General features: G+C 43.3%; 1 protein-coding gene across 3 annotated transcripts in view; it reads left to right on the top strand.

The window, feature by feature from the left end:
* Positions 1 to 12,126, top strand: part of raver2 (ribonucleoprotein, PTB-binding 2) — a 62,838-nt gene that overhangs the window by 16,958 nt on the left and 33,754 nt on the right. The gene's annotated exons all lie outside the window — the stretch shown is intronic.

Below are 12,126 nucleotides of genomic sequence, written 5' to 3'. Positions count from 1 at the left end.
CATGGAGAGCCACTATGTGCCATTGAGAGCCACTATGTGCCATGGAGAGCCACTATGTGCCATTGAGAGCCACTATGTGCCATGGAGAGCCACTATGTGCCATGCAGAGGCACTATATGCCATGGAGAGCCACTATGTGCCATGGAGAGCCACTATGTGCCATGCAGAGGCACTATATGCCATGCAGAGGCACTATATGCCATGGAGAGCCACTATGTGCCATTGAGAGCCACTATGTGCCATGGAGAGCCACTATATGCCATGGAGAGCCACTATGTGCCATTGAGAGCCACTATGTGCCATGGAGAGGCACTATATGCCATGGAGAGCCACTATGTGCCATGGAGAGCCACTATGTGCCATGGAGAGCCACTACATGCCATGGAGAGCCACTATGTGCCATGGAGAGCCACTACATGCCATGGAGAGCCACTATGTGCCATGGAGAGCCACTATGTGCCATAAAGAGCCACTATGTGCCATGCAGAGGCACTATATGCCATGGAGAGACACTATGTGCCATGGAGAGCCACTATATGCCATGCAGAGGCACTATATGCCATGGAGAGCCACTATGTGCCATTGAGAGCCACTATGTGCCATGGAGAGCCACTATATGCCATGGAGAGCCACTATGTGCCATTGAGAGCCACTATGTGCCATGGAGAGCCACTATGTGCCATGCAGAGGCACTATATGCCATGGAGAGCCAACTATGTGCCATGGAGAGCCACTATGTGCCATGCAGAGGCACTATATGCCATGGAGAGCCACTATGTGCCATGGAGAGCCACTATGTGCCATTGAGAGCCACTATGTGCCATGGAGAGCCACTATGTGCCATTGAGAGCCACTATGTGCCATGGAGAGCCACTATGTGCCATGCAGAGGCACTATATGTCATGGAGAGCCACTATGTGCCATGGAGAGCCACTATGTGCCATGCAGAGGCACTATATGCCATGGAGAGCCACTATGTGCCATTGAGAGCCACTATGTGCCATGGAGAGCCACTATATGCCATGGAGAGCCACTATGTGCCATTGAGAGCCACTATGTGCCATGGAGAGGCACTATATGCCATGGAGAGCCACTATGTGCCATGGAGAGCCACTATGTGCCATGGAGAGCCACTACATGCCATGGAGAGCCACTATGTGCCATGGAGAGCCACTACATGCCATGGAGAGCCACTATGTGCCATGGAGAGCCACTATGTGCCATAAAGAGCCACTATGTGCCATGCAGAGGCACTATATGCCATGGAGAGCCACTATGTGCCATGGAGAGCCACTATATGCCATGCAGAGGCACTATATGCCATGGAGAGCCACTATGTGCCATTGAGAGCCACTATGTGCCATGGAGAGCCACTATATGCCATGGAGAGCCACTATGTGCCATTGAGAGCCACTATGTGCCATGGAGAGCCACTATGTGCCATTGAGAGCCACTATGTGCCATGGAGAGCCACTATGTGCCATGCAGAGGCACTATATGCCATGGAGAGCCACTATGTGCCATTGAGAGCCACTATGTGCCATGGAGAGCCACTATGTGCCATGGAGAGCCACTATGTGCCATAAAGAGCCACTATGTGCCATGCAGAGGCACTATATGCCATGGAGAGACACTATGTGCCATGGAGAGCCACTATATGCCATGCAGAGGCACTATATGCCATGGAGAGCCACTATGTGCCATTGAGAGCCACTATGTGCCATGGAGAGCCACTATATGCCATGGAGAGCCACTATGTGCCATTGAGAGCCACTATGTGCCATGGAGAGCCACTATGTGCCATTGAGAGCCACTATGTGCCATGGAGAGCCACTATATGCCATGGAGAGCCACTATGTGCCATTGAGAGCCACTATGTGCCATGGAGAGGCACTATATGCCATGGAGAGCCACTATGTGCCATGGAGAGCCACTATGTGCCATGGAGAGCCACTACATGCCATGGAGAGCCACTATGTGCCATGGAGAGCCACTACATGCCATGGAGAGCCACTATGTGCCATGGAGAGCCACTATGTGCCATAAAGAGCCACTATGTGCCATGCAGAGGCACTATATGCCATGGAGAGCCACTATGTGCCATGGAGAGCCACTATATGCCATGCAGAGGCACTATATGCCATGGAGAGCCACTATGTGCCATTGAGAGCCACTATGTGCCATGGAGAGCCACTATATGCCATGGAGAGCCACTATGTGCCATTGAGAGCCACTATGTGCCCTGGAGCCACTATGTGCCATGCAGAGGCACTATATGCCGGAGAGCCAACTATGCCAGAGCCACTATGTGCCATGGAGAGCCACTATATGCCATGGAGAGCCACTATGTGCCATTGAGAGCCACTATGTGCCATGGAGAGGCACTATATGCCATGGAGAGCCACTATGTGCCATTGAGAGCCACTATGTGCCATGGAGAGCCACTATATGCCATGGAGAGCCACTATGTGCCATTGAGAGCCACTATGTGCCATGGAGAGCCACTACATGCCATGGAGAGCCACTATGTGCCATGGAGAGCCACTACGTGCCATGGAGAGCCACTATGTGCCATGGAGAGCCACTATGTGCCATAAAGAGCCACTATGTGCCATGCAGAGGCACTATATGCCATGGAGAGCCACTATGTGCCATGGAGAGCCACTATATGCCATGCAGAGGCACTATATGCCATGGAGAGCCACTATGTGCCATGGAGAGCCACTATGTGCCACGGAGAGCCACTATGTGCCATAAAGAGCCACTATGTGCCATGGAGAGCCACTATGTGCCATAAAGAGCCACTATGTGCCACGGAGAGCCACTGTGTGCCATGGAGAGCCACTATGTGCCATGGAGAGCCACTATGTGCCATAAAGAGCCACTATGTGCCATAAAGAGCCACTATGTGCCATGGAGAGCCACTATGTGCCATAAAGAGCCACTATGTGCCATGGAGAGCCACTATGTGCCATAAAGAGCCACTATGTGCCATGGAGAGCCACTATGTGCCATAAAGAGCCACTATGTGCCATGGAGAGCCACTATGTGCCATGGAGAGCCACTATGTGCCATAAAGAGCCACTATGTGCCATAAAGAGCCACTATGTGCCATGGAGAGCCACTATGTGCCATAAAGAGCCACTATGTCCTATCTCCTATTGTACAAGCCAAGGCTATTTTTATCAGATGTATCCACATTGGAGAGCTTTTTAAGTAGAGCTCATTTTTAAAGTGCCCTTACTTGCAAAACACATTTAACGACCTTCACGGTCAATCATGAAACGGTAGAAACCTTTACATTTTGTATTTACTTTTTTACTATTCAGTCAGCTGGAGCTGTCGGTTGTGTCCTGATGTTTTCTGTTTCTATGGAGACAAATAGCAGATAAACTTACTGACGCTGCTCATTAACACAGTTTGAGATTATTTAAGGTGGGATGTTGCTTTAGCTGTGTGTATGTAGGTGTGTGTGTGTGTGTGTGTGTGTGTGTGTGTCTTCACTAACGCCAGACACATGCAGACCTCTATCTCACCTCAACCTCTGTGATTTGTGTGTGTGTTTAATGGCTGTCTAACAAATGTAAAGCTGTGTATCTGTGTGTGAGAAGTGTTGTGTGTGTGTGTGTGTGTGTGTGTGTGACAGCAGTCAGATTGAACTCGCTTGCCACTGGATCAGTTTTCATGGCAGCTGGATAACGTCAAGCCAGCCGAGTGTTTACAGTCCGACTCCTTCCTCTCCTCTCTTTCCTCCCTCTCTCTCTCCCTCCGTCTGTTTTGGCTCTTCCTGCCTCTCGGAGTCTCACAGCTTTAGAAAATACCACGATCGTTTCTGTCCGTGCAACCCAAGCAACAGTGGTTAGAAGTGAAGCACTCTGGGAAACGGGTTATGCGAATGAGCTGAAATGTGCTGACACATTCAGAATATGGAAGCTCTGGAAGCTCAGACCTCCAGCCCCAACAGTTGTCTCTATTACATAAGGGAGGAGATAGCAGCATCGTTGATGCACAGTCTCATACAGATGTAGGCATATTGTTTTTCGAGTGAGGAAAAGCACATTTACATTTTGTGAAACGACTCCATAGCTACGGCAACGGGAAAATTGTGAGAAGATAATGTAGAAAATGTCCTTTGATGTTTCGTGTGAGGGCGTTCCTTCTTATTTATTTTTCTCGTTACTTAAATTTTTTTTTTTAAAGGCTTCTTGTATTTCTCCCTTATTTGCTTCTCACCTCTGTGTTTTTGAGCTCCTGGTTTGATTATTATGGGATGGCTGTTGCGGTTGTGGATACCCGGGGAAGCAGGACATGACACCGCAGCGCTCAGACATCAGGATATAGTCTGAATTTCTTGTTTGTAGAATAAATTGCTGATGAATATTTAAACCACACTCGACATGTTATTTATTTCTTCTCCAGCTCACACACAGATGAACACTCTTCGCTCTGAAATACAAAGTCTACTCAGCCATCGTGGGAATAAATTAAACGATCGACGACTCGATACCTCAAATCAACAAAAACAGAGATGAGAATAATAATTATTCTGTTAGTAATTAACAAAGATTGTGGAATGCTAATCTCTCTGTCTTGGTATTTTCTTCACGTCAGGGTGACAAAATGTTGTCATTTATTTTTTGTGGTAAAACAAAAAACAAAGCACTTATAATTTACCGACCATCTTAGAGTACGGACAGAAAACGTTAAGTAATAATAATAATAATATTATCACGTTTCATAAAAGAAGTACATTTATAACGATTCTGTATTAGCAGGAGACGGATGGGATCATAATTCTGCAGAGAATTAGCGATAAATTAGCTTTACGTTAGCTAATATTTTGCAGCTTTGGAGTCCATCAACAGGAGTTCAGTGACATTTTCTCTGCAAGGTTGAATTAAAAAAATGTAAAATATTTTATGAGGGTTGGAATTATTTTCATGCAGATCATGCTGCGCGGTTGATAATTTTGTCATAAAATTCAAACTGTGCGTACTCTTGAAGAACTAAAGAAGTAAATGTGTTCAGCAGATTCTTTTGTTAATATTATTATTGAGCTTTATTGCAGATATCACAGATATCAAGAAGCCACGTTGTGTCTTTGTGAGGCCGATAACAGTCAAATCGGCTCAAATTTAAATCAATCTGCCGCTGTTATCAGCACCGTTTAGTTTTGTAATAAACACAATGAAATATTAATCATGTGAAAGAAATGTAAGCTTCCATCTGTGTCATCAGATAAGTTATTATGTTGTAATGTCTCTGAGTTTATAAGATGAATGTGTTATTTGATGATATGTGGCCCAACATGTAAGTGTTGTTTTAATTTTTTTTAGTAATCTATAGATAGTCGCTATAATATTCTAGATTACAGTCATTTTAAATAAATTATTCCACATGATAAACTCATATGGTCATGAGCTAATATAAGAGCTGTTTTTGACAAGCCCATATGGGTCTGGCTCTCCTGTCGACTAGAGATGGATACAAAAATGGCAGAATCTGGTTTTATTATGTGCAAAGAGGTTTTTATAATGGGTGTGAAATGCAAATATACTCCCTGAGCCGAGTGTATCACATCTGCAGACACCAACACACAGTCTGTGTGTGTGTGTGTGTGTTTTGAAAGGTAAAGTCTGTGTGTACTTCGTGATTCCTCTGTAATAAAACTGCTTTTTTGACACCGTTTTCCATTTTCACTTTAGTGTTTATGATAATAAGAACTCTAAGATACAGGAACCTGTAACTGACACTAGTTAATGGACCATGTTGTTTTTCTTTTTAGTTTGTGATTCCTCTCGGTACAGTTTACTCAGATATAATCCATCATATTCTGGCTGTGTAGTTTCTGTATTGTTGATTTTCTCATCTATTTTTCTTACCACAGACAATTATTCAACCCTTTTCTGTCTTTCTTTCTTTCTTTCTTTCACACAAACACGTGGCATACAAATAACATTTGACCCCACCAACCAATTCAAGTTTCAATATCTGGCATCACATCATTAGACTCGGTGGGGTCATGTGACCTTTTGTGTCTGTGTTGGCTCCGTTTCCCTTGAGGTGGACGTAATTCACATCTCCTGAGATAAAGATGTTAATTAAACTAAAGATGATTCTTTCTGGGGACGCATTAGTAATTGACCCCGTGGTTATAATTATGTCATAGCGCCCATGTCGACTGTGCTCTTGCCATGAAAACCCGTCGTACTCGTTCTGCGGTGCCTTCTCACCGTTCTGTGATGGTTAGTTCGTTGGAACGTCTCCTGGCTCGTCTCTGACCTCGAATACTAGAGTCCTGCTCAGAGAAGCTCTGGCATGCATCTGCACCTCATGACTCCATCAGCCCACGAAGCCGGCCTCCACGTTGGACTTATTAGGCCATGCTGATGGGAGTGTTTATGTGTCTGTCCGTGTGTGTGTGTGTGAAAAACTCCATTTACGGCTTTGCTGCTGGCTGTTTGCTTCAGCTCCTTCTCGGCTAATGATGATTTTTTTTTACCCTCTGAAGACTCGCACATACAAGCACCATCACATCAGTATTACTGAGCTCCGGGTGTGTGTGTGTGTGTGTGTGTTTTTCTTTTAAAAATTAAATTATTTAAAGTATCTCATCCTCTCACCGTCGTTTTTGCGATATTCCTCCTTCGCCTCGATCCCTTGTTTCCTTTGCTTCTTTTTCTTCCTTAAGTTGCATAGGAGGCACTTTTGGCATCAATACAGTTTCATCATCAGCATATGCAAAAGTCAGAGATTAATGGGGTTTGAAATGATTGATTTCTTATTATTAGATTCTATTAACGATCCATTTCTACTGCCAATCATTTTAATGACCTGAGGCGGTTGTCTGTGTCTTCATATTTAATCAACATATTATTGTCATTCACATAGCCACAACTGTTTGACATCACAGACCGCTGGAAAATAAGTTTTAGCTTCACGATAAGTTTTCTTTAAAAATATATACTGTATATATATAAAATATAGTCAGATAGTGAAAGTTTGAGGCTTGTTTTGGTTTCAGGTGCCTGTCAAGCTGCCTGTCTGGTCAGCTTGACAGGCACACATTCACACACATTCACACACATTCACACACATTCACACACATTCACACACATTTACACACATTCATCAATCCAACCATCCAACCCGGTGAGCTCGCCGACCATATTCGACCCGGCCGCTTCCACGCGGGGTCCAGAGATATGTGTGCTAATGTGACAGGAACCAGGGATCTGGGGAATACAATGGCGCGGGGGGGGGGGGGGGGGGTTATCATGGGAATCCCAGGCTTTCAATGGAGGCCTTTGTGTCTGTCGCTGCACCGTCCAGTAATGAAGACAACACACGCTCGCATTAAGCTCATCGGCCCGTCGCTTTGTCTTCGTGTGTGTGGATGAAATGCTCGAGCTGAGGGATGAGTACAGGCTCCGTTGTCCTGCAGTCACACACAACTAGAACCTTCCATCATGTGTACTTTCTCCATTTCTAATATTAAAACACTCATTTAGCTTTATGTGATCAAAAGTGGACTGTTATTCAATTTTGAAAATGGTGTCCCCACGTGACACCTCCTAGTCAAGTCCTCACAGGTGTGCGAGTTCAAGTTTGTGTGTGTGGATGAAATGCTCAAGCTGAGGGATGATTACAGGCTCAGTTGTGCTGCAGTCACACACACAAGCACCATCCATGATGTGTACTTTCTCCATCGTGACATTAACACTCATTCAGCTCTTCATTTTTTTTCATCTCACCGACGAAGACGAACGTCGTTGTGTTTGTCGGTTTGTGTTTTTTCTCCGGTAACGGCGCTGCTGGATAATTTATTTTAGCTTTGCTGTTGTCTGAGAACATACTCTGGGGTTTCATGTCATCGCGTCTATTATATGCAGCATATCGGTGATTGATTTTGATTTTCTTTTAAATCTAATTGGAAAATAATGATCCAAACATTACGGATGCAACTTATTATGAACACCTGGCAAAGAAAACTCCCACATAAACAAAAACAACGAATATCCTCGAAAAAATAGTGTTGGAATTGATCACTCGAGTCGAAACTTGTAATAGGAAGAGAAGAGAGGGCTTGAGTCTGTGTGTGTGTGTGTCTGTGTGTCTCTCTGTGTGTGTGTGTGTGTGTGTGTGTGTGTCTTTCTCTGTTCATCATCTTCCTGTCTCAGTCTGTCTGATTGCTTCCTCGGACAGCAGCTTGTCTCCACTTCTTCCTCCCCTCTTTTCTCCATCTCTTCCTCCCCTCTTTTCTCCATCTCTTCCCCTCTTTTGTCCACCTCTTCCTCCCCTATTTTTTCACCTCTTCCTCCCCTATTTTTTCACCTCATCCTCCCCTCTTTTCTCCATCTCTTCCTCCCCTGTTTTCTCCATACCTTCCTCCCCTCTTTTCTTCACCTCTTCCTCCCCTCTGTCGTCATTTGTCCATCTGTCACCTTGTGAATCACTAAATGTGAATGGATCACGCAAGTGTGATATGGCTGTTATCTCTGACACATACACACACACACACACACACACACACACACACACACACACTGTTACCTCTTAGCGCCTGCTGTCAAGGGTTGACTGAGAATATGAGTGTGTGATATAATTTCACGTTTTGGCCTGTGCTTTCCTTTTGCATGTGTGTGTGTGTGTGTGTGTGTTCACAATGTTAACTCCTTCAGAGGTTTATTAGGCCAAGTGTATTGTGGGTAACTAATGAAGCGAGACTGAACCCCCACGCAAGACCCACGCACGCACACTTTATAGTTAGTTTAATAAAAAAAACTCTACATGTTTGAAACGGAGAGAGATGATGATGATGATGATGATGATGATGATGGTGGTGGTTTTATTCCTGAGCTGGTTCTCATGGGCGTTATTGCTCCCTCGTTACAAGGCAATATTCAATAATGGGCCCCATCGCGTTTGTTTCTGGGACGAGAGTGAAACGACACTCCGGCTCCTCCAGAGGTGACCTCATTGTTCCCGTATTTCACAACCACAAGCCCACAGGACACAGGTGTCAAACACAAGGCCCGCGGGCCAAGTCCGGCCCGCCGCATCATTTCATGTGGCCCCTGACAACTTGAAAGACACATTATTACCTTTTCTTAAAGAAATGTAAGAAAAATATCCTGTGCTTTTATTTTGAAGGTTTCAAATTAAATGGATTTATGTTATGACATTAGAGAACATTTCTGATGTACAATATTTCTACACTCAAATAAACAATAATCAAATACAAAGAGAGTTATTTAACACTATGTTGTGGAATGGTTTATACGTTTATACGTTTCAGTCACAATCCCAACCATAGGACAGACTGTATGCAAATATATATATATATTTATATATATACATATTATATATATATTCATTATATTATATATATATATTATATATATATTATACATTATATATATATAATATACATATATTATATATATAATATCTGTATATAATATATATATAATATATGATATATATATATATATGATATATATATATATATATGTATGTATACAATCTGATCATTTGATTAATCTGCCAGTTATTTACTCCCCTTTTCTATTAAAAGTGAAAGATACCTGTAGCCTTGCTCTATCTGACCGTCCCATGTAAAGCAATGGGTCGTGAGATGTTTAGTAAAAGAAGTGATGGAGGTTATAGATCGACTGAAAATGACAGAGTGTGTGACTCATCGTGGAAAGGAAACAGGAAGTGGAAATGAGATTGAAGGGGCGATCTACTGGAAGGATCAATACACGATGAATTGATGACACATGGAGTTCAGAGGCGGGATTCCATGCACAACTAAAAAGCATCAACACTGTTTCTTTCACCCCTTTTTTTCCTTCTTTTTACCACCTGCAAGTATTAGCTGGCCACAGCTTTTTTTATTTTTATTACTACCATTCATTTCCACTAGATATGCACATATTTGAATGTATATCACGCCGCGTAACAGTTCACAACATTGCATTTGTGGATATGATAATATGTTCAAATGACGCCTCCATTTTTCGAGTGAGATGTTTGAAAGAGGGGTCGGAGTGAACAATGCAGCTGTGGGCGGTGAGTGGGCGGTTGAAGAGAGAGAGAGTGGTCCATCCACTCGCTCTCATCCCTCCATCTCTCCATCGACACCCACCTGCCTCATGTACTTCACCATAACATTTAAACACCACTGATGCAGATCATAGCATCAACCGCAATAACAGAAATCTTACAAAAAAACACATTTTGCGGCATATTTTCGAACGTTATTTGATTTTTTAGCCACTAATTATTCATATTAACTTCCTCTTTTCTAAAGTTATTAGTTTAAAAGTGTTTGTACATGTGTTACATTCATATTTCTGCAGTTCTTGCTCCCTGCATTTTGTTCCACTGGTTTTTTTATGCAGATTTATATTTTTTAAATCAGACGAGAGATCGCCGCACAACACGTGTACAGAGTTGATGTCCAACACTTTGCTACCTTCACAATTATTCCTTTTAGAAGATTTCGGTTGAACACATCCTGACCCGGTAAAATGTTATTAAATATAAATATATCTTTTTTCACAAACGCTGTTTGAGTCAAACTCTGAATAATTTTCAGCGCCGAACAACATCGGGTTCTTTTTAACATCAGTTTTGAAAACGTCGGAACCCAACCCAGTGGCATGCAGTGTAACACAAGCTGTCCGTTGCACTGGTGGTGGAACTTGGTCATTACAAGTCATAAGACAGAAAAAAACAATAACTAGAATGGGCACTCGGTAGAGCGCATACCTTCGCATATCACAAGATTGGGCATTGAATTATGAACATTTTGGCATTAGTTGCATACCAATTGGATAGAAATTGACCGTGCTATGGTAAAAAGAAGATTTTGACCTTTTCATGACCTTGACCGTTGACCCGATTGATCCCAAAATCTAAGTAAATGGTCCCCGGATAATAACCAATCATCCCACCAAATGTCATGCGATTCGGTTTAATACTTTTTGAGTTATGCGAGGAACACGCATACAAATAAATAAATAAATACACGGCGATCGAAACATAACCTTCCGCATTTTCAATGCGAAGGTAATTACAATTTGGAAATTACATTTGTCTTACATAGTGACATTTGGATGGCATCTGATTGGCTACAGGTGGATGTATGTCGAGCCACGGCAGGGGAGTCTAAAAAAACAACAACAACAAATGTGTAGCGATCGACAAACAAACAAATCGTAATTCATTTCTGTGTGCATTGGAACGTATTTGTGAGTCTCTCTGTGACTGGTCTGACCCCGGACAACACGTCGTGGCTGTTTGGGTATGCGTGTTTGTATCGGTAGAGATGCCCGCTAGTGGTGTTTTATAGTTAGTGGCGTCGGAGCCACGTATCATTCTTCCACGGTGGTTTTGTTTTCATCCATCTGGGTGGCCTTCTTCATCTTTAGAGAGGATGTTTTACACTTTTGCCAGTTCAGTCAAGACCGGCCTTGGGGGGCCTTCATCGTGAGGATGATTTAGAGAAGACTTGGTGCTGCTGCCGGTGTGTATAATGTATATATGTGTGTGTGTGTGTGATTGATGACATAATCCACAGAGACCTCTTCCTTCCCGGCGTGTCGGCCTCAAACACTCGGGTGACTTGACGTCTGCAGGGTCCTCGGCTCCGTGGTTTCCTCTTATCTTCCTTTTCATCTCTGGAGCAAATTTAAATCTTCAACATCAAAACTCAAAGCAACGTCTCACCTTTTTAGCACCGACGTCTGTGAAACGGATTAAAATATTAATATTTCACTCGGTCGCTTCCAAGATCGTAACGTTGACGTGTAACGGTTTAAAGACACTGAGCGTAGACACCGACGTGATACCCATTATATATTTTGGGTTTGATTCCATTGGAGGTGTGAAATGTGGCTGACGTCAATGTTAAGAAGAGAAATGAGTGTGTGTGTGTGTGTGTGTGGGGGGGGGCATAAATAAAATTTGGGGAACATGTTCCACCCATGAGAATGACATCACCGAATCCATCTTATAGTAGTAGAGAGACTTCAGTCTCCTACATTTAAATCCTTATATCACACGAAAAGGAGTCAAAATAAATAACATTGTGATTGTGTTCATGCGTTTGGGGAGTAA

This window comes from Pseudoliparis swirei, chromosome 5 (genome assembly GCF_029220125.1).
Source record: "Pseudoliparis swirei isolate HS2019 ecotype Mariana Trench chromosome 5, NWPU_hadal_v1, whole genome shotgun sequence".
Classification (NCBI taxonomy): domain Eukaryota; kingdom Metazoa; phylum Chordata; class Actinopteri; order Perciformes; family Liparidae; genus Pseudoliparis; species Pseudoliparis swirei.
This window is presented reverse-complemented; position numbering and strand designations above follow the sequence as displayed.